A 10,587-nucleotide genomic window follows, 5' to 3' on the forward strand; every position below is an offset into this window, starting at 1 on the left:
GTTTTATTACAATCCATCAAATTTTTATGCAAAAGTGGTTGGACATATATGTATAGCATATATTCAAACTATTGATCCCCGACTACAAAGTTGACATGTGTCTGTGTGAGGCAGACAAAGTGCTTGTAATTTCACTTTCCACGAGATTACCTCTAAGCAGCTCAGTTGATAGAAAAAAAGATGAGATTGAATGCAACTGCAGACTTGGTATAACACATTTAATATGTCTGGTGCATTCAGATTCAATATGCCTCTGATTTATATATAAATATGCCCTGACCTGAAGGTGTGAAAACTGTGAATGCTGTTCTGCACGGGGGACATGAAGGTCCTGCACGCACAAGATCTCGTCGGGAACTGCCATGTTCTGCAGGCTGGCCACTATACTACATTGCCGTATTTTTTAAAAGCAGGGTAACAAGGCAAATAAAACGATTTTATCAATGTATTATTTTTCAAAGTTTCTATCTCGGTCAAACGCATCTTTTCCTGGCAACCTACTCAAGACCAAAGTATATATAAAACACAAGTAGTCCAACCCATTGTTACGCGATAGAGCCGCATGGACGCCATTTTGTGTCCAAATTAATACAGCAGGTATAGGGAAAAACACATAAATTGTCTGATTTTTACAAACTGGTGGGATTTAACGCGTGTTTGATAGGCAAAATCGAATAAAACGTTTGGGTTCTAACATTTGAGCGTGATAATGCACGCTGAACGCAAATATTTAAAGTTTACATGAAAACTAAGCGGCCAAATTTACATGAAAAACAGCAATTTAGCTTTTAATATTACGGTGAAATGTTAGAACTCGAAATTTTCATTCAATTTGGCGAATCAAATTCGCGTCTATGCTCTCCAGTTTGTAAAAATCAGACAATTTATGTGTTATTTTTCTCTACCCACAGTATCATTTTGGACACAAAATGGCTACATAGGCTTTATTGCGTAACAATAGGTTGGACAACTTGTGTTTTATATAGACTTTGCTCAAGACCAAGAGGATCTGCAATTCTATTCTACAGTCAAGCAGCCAAAAATCCATTGCCTATGGCAACCTCTTCTTTAAAAGGGGGAAGTCCCCATTATAGACATCATGTTAAGTTGTGTTTATTTCGCTTGGCGTGGGGGGGGGGGGATGTTGGTGATACCGTATTTACTCGATTGTAAGCCGCGGCTTATATTGTTTTTTAGCTGCCGTTTGTGCGGCTTATAATCGAGGGCGGCTTATATTTTAAATTATTTCTACACCCCAACATTTTATATTATTTGGGGTATAAAACAGTTATGCGTGTACAGATTATGCGTCGATATACGTTCTGTTGGGTACAGTTATCAACGTAACTAACAGATATACGCAAATAGTCATACTATATAACAACAGAAAGATGTATTAAGAAACAATCATATTTAAAATTCCAGCATGCGGCTTACAATCGAGGGCGGCTTACATTTTTTTTAACACCTCACATGCGGCTTACAATCGAGGGCGGCTTATAATCGAGGGCGGCTTACAATCGAGTTAATATTTTATATTATTTGGGGTATAAAACAGTTATGCGTGTACAGATTATGCGTCGATATACGTTCTGTTGGGTACAGTTATCAACGTAACTAACAGATATACGCAAATAGTCATACTATATAACAACAGAAAGATGTATTAAGAAACAATCATATTTAAAATTCCAGCATGCGGCTTACAATCGAGGGCGGCTTACATTTTTTTTAACACCTCACATGCGGCTTACAATCGAGGGCGGCTTATAATCGAGGGCGGCTTACAATCGAGTTAATATGGTACCCAAGAATCTAACCACCCGTACTAGGGGAAAAGGGAGAGGTTCAGCAGGAAAAGAAATTACCGAAAGAAACCCTGTCGAATAGTTTCAAAACGCAAATTCAAAAGAAGTCGATTAGGGACCCAAATCAAGACGTTCTGAGGTGTATGGGGCGCCGTTGTCGAATAAATTAAGTTGCAGCAAGTTCGCTAAGTTGCTGCAAGATAGCTAACCTGCAACGAAACATAGCTAACTTGCAGCAACTTAGCAAACTTGCCGCAAGCTAGGTTATCTGCGGCAACTTAGTTAACTTGCAACGAAACTTAGCTAGATAGCTAATAGCTAACTCGCGATGCTAAGTTGCCGCAACTTAGCTATCTTGCAACGCTAAGTTGTCGCAACTTAGATAACTTGCGATGCTAAGTTGCTGCAACTTAGCTAACTTGCAACGCTATCTTGCGTGGCAAGTTACCCGGTGCATTGTGGGAATTCTCCATACCTTTAGATATGAATTTCCCACAACGGCGCCCCATAGAGGTAAACGTCGGTTTGACGGAAAATCTTCTAACTAATCTAACACCATAAATCACATCATTTAACAAATTTGTCGTTCAACTGGTGTAATGCTAAACAAAATACTAGTTGTTGTTTTCAAGAACTTGTATTCGCTAACGTTTCGCCCACCAGAGCGGTAGGCATATTTCCAAAATGTTTCCGAATTCGAATTCGGACTTTTTTAGCCAATCACAAGAGCGGAATTGTGCGGGTTGTCGTTACGTCACGTCTAGGTTGCTATGCGGTTACTTTAACTTCAGTATTGTCGCTGATACAAAGTTTGATGTCAGTTGTGGTATAAAAAAAATGTTTTGCGGGTTAGAACAAGATGAAGACTGATACATTTGGGATATTTGAGCCGAAGGTAATTTCATTAGGTTTTGTATAGCAGTAAATTATTCAAACATAATTTTTATTGAGTATGAAATGGCTTTTTTGCAATATGTGCTTCATTAATGGTAGATTATACACGCATTTCATTAAGTCTGACATAGCTTTTGTGTAAAAAAATTCGCTCATTAATGGTAGCTTATGTGTTTTGTTAGGATATCAACATATCCCGTTTAATCCACCAGCACCAACATAAAAATTTTACTCTGTATGTGATGAGCACTACACAGCAAACAAATTGAATGGCATAATAAAGCATATTATATGCATTATTGTGTCTAGCGCAAGCACCTACGATCAACGCAATTTTATTACATTATACATGCTATCTTGGGATCCACAAACTGATACTAATCTACAGCTACAGACATGAATGGTTTTTAATTATACACAGAGCAACACTATTTTTCAGTTTTTAATGTTGTTCTGTATCCCCAATGTAGCCTATATGTTGCTTTAATGGTGAATGCTGTTAAATTTGTCGTAAGTGTTTAATAAAACCAAAGTGAACCTAAATGGCAACATGACGTAGTGTATTTTGAAACAAATGCAGGATTAAAAAACGACTACTACAGTAAGTAAATTATGAGAAGATTTACTTGTGCAAGCAAATTTATTGTTTTTCTTATAACATTAAAGTAATAAAGATTCTTCCCAAAAGATGTACAGAATAGCTACCAGTAGGCTACCACTTAAAAACAGCTATGCAGCAGTGTCAGAAATTAATTTTCCTTATCTCACCTTATGTGAGCAGCTTTTTTTTCACTTATTTTATTTTTTCTTGTTCACACCAGTTTGATTTATTTGCAATCTCATGTATGAAACAAAACACCTTTTTACTTACTATACTATAAACTTGCAGGACATGGCCGCTTTAATAATGATTATTGCGCTGTCGAATTATGTAGCCTTTAGAAGCTCCAGATTTTAAACGGTTAAAGATAAACACAAACGGTTTTCACAGGTCAACTCTAAAATACATCCAGTAAAGGCATACAAAATATCGTTTAAATCTGATCATAACCTCGTAAATGAGAGGCGTGCATCATAAGCGAATGCAGGGCGTGACCGCTTTAAATATGATTTTTGCGCAGTCAACCAATGGTATACAAGCTCCAGATGTTAAACGGTTTAAGATAACCACAAGCGGTTTTCACAGAACAACTCCAAAATACAGCTAGTAAACGCATACAAAACATCGTTTAAATTTGATAATAACTTTAAACCGTTTAAAATCTGGAGCCTGTAGGCTACATGCTATATGGGTAGACCGCGCAAAAATCATATTTAAAGCGGTCACGCCCTGCATTCGCTTATGATGCACGCCTCTCATTTACGAGGTTATGATCAGATTTAAACGATATTTTGTATGCCTTTACTAGATGCATTTTAGAGTTGACCTGTGAAAACCGTTTGTCATCTGGAGCTTTTATAGGCTACATAATTCGACAGCGCAAAAATCATTTTTAAAGCGGTCATGTCCTGCGTTCGCTTATGATGCACGTCTCTCATTTACGAGGTTATGATCAGATTTAAACGATATTTTGCAAGCGTTTACTGAATGTTGTTTAGAGTTGGCGTGTAAAAACCGTTTACATATACCTCAAGCCGTTAGTGGTCTCAAACACGTTAAAGCCTGTACTAATGAAAATGATGAAACACCAAATGCACAGTGAGGACAACACTTTATTGATGGAAAAAGCACCTTATGAACCCAATTTCCACACTTCAACATTTTCAAGTTGAGTCCCATAGTTATATGAAAGCAGAAATAAATGGGAAGAGAATAAATAATTACATTCACAGCAATTGGTTGATTGGTCAGTTAAAAACCTGCATTTACAAGTACATAGTACATACTAAACAAGGATCTTTAAGTAAACAGACTAAAATAAAACAAAAAGGTGAAACAATATTGTACAGCTGAAAATGTAATGATTTGCTGAATTATCAATAAAATTAAACCGCATATCATGTGAAAAATGAGGTTGAACCACCCAATTGTTACAACATGCTATCATGCAGACTACTGGTCAAAACTAGAGGTTCTCAATTTATGTCTGATGAATCACTTCACTGTCCGATTCTACATCAGAGTGCAAAACATTCTCAGAATTTACATGAGACCATAATCACCATGGAGGTAAAATAATATCAACGCCAACACAGTGGAAAAGAAATAACACATATTTCGATTTGATCCATGTAAAACTAAAGTATGTGGTGCATATCTTAACATACAATTTTCTCCTGTGAGGCAAGTAACAGGTTGTATACATCAATGATTTTGCTGACACTTTAAGAGAGAGCTGTTTTTGTCGACAAAATTCTTCCGCAATGAAAGAGTTTCTTCAATTTTTTTGATATGGAATGTTTCTGTTGATTTTTTCAAGCTTTAAGCATTTTTCCAGATGGTGAACTGCAATAAAAAAATAAAGATAAAGTGTATGCTCATTTGACTTGACAATTATGGGTTAAACAAAAGAGGCTTGAGTTTAGTCACCAATAAGCAGTCTAAGTGTTATAAAACAGAGTTAATATTCAATATTGGGGGTTTTAACTGTGCTAAAATTCAAAATAACATCAGCCAGAAATACAGAAAGAGTTGAGTTTAGAAAGGCAGTAACAAGGCAGCCACTTACTGTGAATCATTTCAATTCAAATCCAATCTACAAGCCCTCATATGACAGTGTGCTGGTCCTCACTTTGCTTCATATAAAGGTAAGAACTTGATATTCTTCTCACTGAAAGGTCTCTTTGCATTGCTTCATTGCCAGAACCTTGATGCCAATCAGGCACTTCAATCTTGATTCTTGGCTCATTTTAGTGTTTAACATATTCATTTCACAGCTTAGAATGCATTTGTTTTTGTCTTGCTGTTTTACAATTAACTGCCATTTTGATATAAAACCCAATTTACCTGCGATTATTATCACAGCAAAAATAATATTTGCCAATAAAAAACAAATTTAATGCTCCACTGCCATTACCGATAAAACCGTCCGCGATCGGGCTGTGTTATAACTAGGGCAATTATTTTTTGACCTAAAAACGAAAAATTTTGACCTTAAAAAACTATTTTTTGACAAAATTTTGACCTATGAAGAATTCAAGTAGTTAAATTATGCATTATCGTTCAAAAAGTTAAAATATGGCTAGGCTAATCTAACTAGAGCGAAAGAATGTGCAAAAGTCTAAGAGAAGGGCAAAAATCTGAACATAGACCTAACCTATTCTGAAAAGGAAATGAGCTAATTAAAAAATCACTGCCAAAAAACTGCAGCTAAGACACAACGAAAATTATTCAATACATTTGTATAAACGAAAGATACATGAAGTATCTACAGCAAAACCGAAGCAAGAGCTGCACCTAACCTGCAGCTGCCGTAAAATGACTTGGGACCTACCAAAATTTTGCACGTTTTGGGGTATGTTGAGCATCACGCCATATCAACCTAATTGTTTCACTCAGTTGATGGTTTATGATTCGCAATAATTGGGGCAATGGGCCAATTACAACAGTATAAAGTAGGCTACAAGGTGTAAAACAAATAGTTTGCTGGCAGTGCAACCTCTACAACACCACAATGCAGTTTGTGAACAATTTTAACTTTGTAAAAAAATTTGACTTTGTAAACAATTTTGACAATTTTTGACCTATTCTAAAAATTTTGACTTTTTTTGACAAGTCAAAAAATATTTGCCCTAGTTATAACACAGGTTCTAAAGATTCTAATCCCGCCCGATAAGAAACGCATTATTCTGCGTAACACAGCCGATTTTAATCGGGGACTTCCAGACGGATCGGGTGTACAAGCTTTTTATGCTCATTGTTGCAAACCATAAGAATAGATGCAACAACAGTGCATCATTACAAAGGTTTCCCCAAAATATTTTAGGATTGAAAAATGTTTTGTATACATTCCAGCTAGTACCAGAAACTACACAAAAAGACTCAAGCAACTCGTCCCATTCTTTTGCTGATTGTAAAGTCAATCTAAAAACCATTTCTTAATTTCCTTTTGTTACTAATTTTCCTCCAAGTTCCACCATTGCTGCAGGGAAACCACTTAACAATATACGAAGATTATTTACAAAAAAGCTTATGATTAATTATTAAAAATGCCCTTTAAAATGCTTTTATTTTAGTAATACAATTATAAAACCACACACAACCTTAACTTTCAAATACAGTAACTCAAGGCAAATTGACTGGTTACTACGCAAGCTGTCGTCTGATTGGTTCAATGAGTCGACTACGCTGATTGGTTAAAAAGTCACATGACCCGGGGAAACCCGCCTTTGTGATTGGCTTAAAAAGCCCTGTGGTTCGAATTCGGAAACATTTAATGTATTGTGTCTAAATTCGAATTAATTAAGGCCCGTTTACACTATGCGTATCGCGCTCGCTCAAACCTGCGTAAGTTTGTTTGTTTCATTTTTTCTGTCTGGTTTCGCGCTTGACTGATTTCGGGCGCTCAAGTCTCGTAGAAATGTGCTTGAACCTGCGCAAACGGTTTGTGTTATCGCTGTGTACGGGTTTGTGATTTGAAAAAGCTGGTTCAATTGCCAAAAATAAATGATGACACGCTATTTGCCTTCAATTTAAGTATTTATTACATGGTTATGATTGCATGTTGTGTTTTATTGTGTTTAAATATTGTAATTAATTGCATTTAAAATGTACATTTACCCTAGCACAGCGGACTACATGTTATAGAAACATGAAAGTGAGAAAAAATGTCACCAATCTATGCAACAACATCCAGAACAATCCTGTATGATTACCAAGATGCAAAATCATATTTACTAACAAATATGATTTAATTTAGATTGATACAAAGCAGGAAATTACACTTTGTGCTATTGATATCAAGCAAAAATAAATGTGAGTGTCAATAGCTGGTCACTTTAAACAATTGCTGTCAATGTTTTGTGGTGTCTTGACCATTCTGTTCTTGTCCTTTCGACTTGAGGTTTTCTTTTCGGGTAAGACTTGATTCTGTTTCAACTACACATGTGTAGCAGATTGAGCACAAGAGAAGATGGAAACTTTCCACTTCTTTTTGTCTCCAATCAAAACTACTGAAAAGCCTGGTCATAAACTTATCTATGCTGTATTTGGTGTGTTGGCTTGGTTTTAAATTTGTTTGAACATTTCTGTAGATGCAAGACAAAAGTGTCAAAAATCTCAAGTTAGAAAACCATATTCATTAATAATCCATTTTTAGTTGCTCAAGTTCCCCCACTTTGCTGCAGAGAATCCTTTTCATGAATGATAGACACTGACATTGCTATCAAAATCGTTTTAAAGCGTTATGTTTAAAAAAGAACAAAATAATTGCGATTGCATTTAACTATTACAATTTACAACCATTACTAAACTGTGATAAACATACTTCAAATACGATAAAAGGCAGGTTGCTACGCAAGGTGTCCTCTGATTGGTTAACAAAATCTGATACGCAGGGTGTGTTGTGATTGGTTGAAAGATGCCGTGACCCGCGAACTTTCTCCATTGTGATTGGCTTAAAAACCCCGTTGTTCGAATTCGGAAACATTTTGGAAATATGCTAACCGGTGGGCAGTTGCAAATACTTCACCGAATGTGACGTAATAATTCCCTTTGTCTAATAAACATTTTGTTGTTGTGAAAGCCAGTGTCACGGCCAAACTCTGTATGTTTTAGAAAATAAATGTATCGATTCTTTCAAATTTAAGAATTTCAAATTTATTGGGTACAAAAAAGTGGTATGACCCTCGGTTGATGTCCGAAATTGGTTATATGGCCCACCTACGAAAAAGGCACACCCCTGCTCTAGCTTCGAGCGTCTGTCGAAATTGCGCGGTTTTATTTAAAATATTGGTATGCAATATGCAAATCGGTTAAACAGACAGACACAGCTACATTTGTAGTTTTGTATGGTTTTGACAAAACAATTTTCTAGATTGATGGGTAGGGTTGGTAAAGCCACCTACCGTAGCCTACTTTGGAGAACCCACTAACTATACTACACATATATAACTTATTATTACGTTATCATTAAACGTATAATTCCTCAAATTTGTTATCGTAGTTGTAGTGTAACATTCTAGTTCGCTTCACTATTGCCCTTCTTGGTCGTTGAAGTTGTATGTTAATTTTGCGAAATATGAAATTCGAATGCGGCATGAAAACCTGTAACAAATCGAGGTTTTGGTCGAAATCGCCTCCCTAGAAAGAATTTTGGATCTGCCCCTGGTATTCCCTGACACTCTGTGGCAGTTTGTTTTTATTTGAAAACATTCATCTCAAAAACGGAAGATGCTAACTAGCACCACTCTCTATTTGACTGAGGGTTTCAAACGTGCTACTTCAAAGATCCTGTAGAACAAAGTAGTTCTCAAACTGGGGTCCGCCACGCGATTTCAGAGTATTTCTTCAATCTTATGTAATCAGATCTTGCAAGTGTATAAACAAAAATTAATCAGACAAATGAGTTTTCTGTGACAAGAAGTGGTATTTTGCTTCTTTTTTAAGTAACAAACAGAGGCGATGATTCGCGCACTATATATATTGTTTTAAGGCCCGATTACACTATGCTTAGCGGCGCCTAACATTATCTTACCTTGCGACCCCTTCCGTTTACACTGCGATTATCGGTGCGTACCTAGTACTAAATAATGTAGCCTACTAGACGTCTTTTTTTAGTTTACAGCAACTGTCGAAGACCATAAATCAGCGCATAAATTTATTGCTACCTATTTTGGATCGAAAGAGCTTTGTTTCATCTTGGTAATCATACAGGATTGTTCTGGGTGTTGTTGTAAAGGTTGGTAGCATGTTTATCTCACTTTCATGTTTCTAGAACAGGGGTTCCCAACCTGTGGTACGCGTACCACTAGTGGTGGTATTATGTCAAGCAACGAAAATGCAAGATCTCATTAAATTTAGTTGTGGTGCTTTGGTGTTATTTTAGTAGGCCAATATTATTATTCTGAATAAAATATGATTCGATCAAATTAGTTGTTCTGCAAGAAGTGGTACGCGTGGCAGTACAGAGCGTCCAAGTACGAAATCGTAAAAAGGTTGGGAACCCCTGTTCTAGAACAGGGCTTCTCAAACTTTCTTGCTCTGCGACCCCATTTTAGAAATGAAATTTCTACGCGACCCCTTTATAGGTATAACCTATACACATGAATGATGTTTAAACAATAAATTTACGCACGTATAACATTTATTGTGACAATGACATAATAACGCATGATGTTTCGCGACCCCAAAATTATATTTCGCGACCCCATAGGTATAACCTATACACATGAATGATGTTTAAACAATAAATTTACGCACGTATAACATTTATTGTGACAATGACATAATAACGCATGATGTTTCGCGACCCCAAAATTATATTTCGCGACCCCAATTTGGGTCGCGACCCACAGTTTGAGAAGCCCTGTTCTAGAACATGTAGTCCACACTATGCGTAGAACCTGCGTAAGTTTGTTTGTTTCATTTTTTCTGTCTGGTTTCGCGCTTGACTGATTTCGGGCGCTCAAGTCTCGTAGAAATGAGCGAGCGATCGCCTACCGAGCGTTTTTCTGCGTATCAAGCAGCTTGAACCTGCGCAAACGGTTTGTGTTATCGCTGTGTGCGGGTTTGTGATTTGAAAAAGCTGGCTCATTTGCCAAAAATAAATGATGGAACGTAATTCGCCTCAATCTTAATTATTTATTACATTGTTGTGAATCATGATTGTATGTGAAGTTGTTTGTGTTTACACATTGTAATTATGTGCAGTTAAAATGTACATGCTGACCAGCACAGGGGACTACATACTATAAAAACATAAAAGTAAGATAAACATGCCAAATA

The 10,587-nt window shown here is 36.5% G+C and overlaps 1 long non-coding RNA gene across 1 annotated transcript; it reads right to left on the minus strand.

Moving 5' to 3' along the window:
• Positions 1-4,397: 4,397 nt before the first annotated feature.
• Positions 4,398-6,433, minus strand: LOC145203965 (uncharacterized). Its single transcript, XR_013853426.1, has 2 exons — positions 5,372-6,433; positions 4,398-5,148 (listed from the first exon to the last, which is right to left on the minus strand). It is a non-coding gene; the product is annotated as an uncharacterized LOC145203965 (long non-coding RNA).
• Positions 6,434-10,587: the final 4,154 nt, after the last annotated feature.

Source organism: Phallusia mammillata, chromosome 8 (genome assembly GCF_965637545.1).
Source record: "Phallusia mammillata chromosome 8, kaPhaMamm4.hap1.1, whole genome shotgun sequence".
Classification (NCBI taxonomy): domain Eukaryota; kingdom Metazoa; phylum Chordata; class Ascidiacea; order Phlebobranchia; family Ascidiidae; genus Phallusia; species Phallusia mammillata.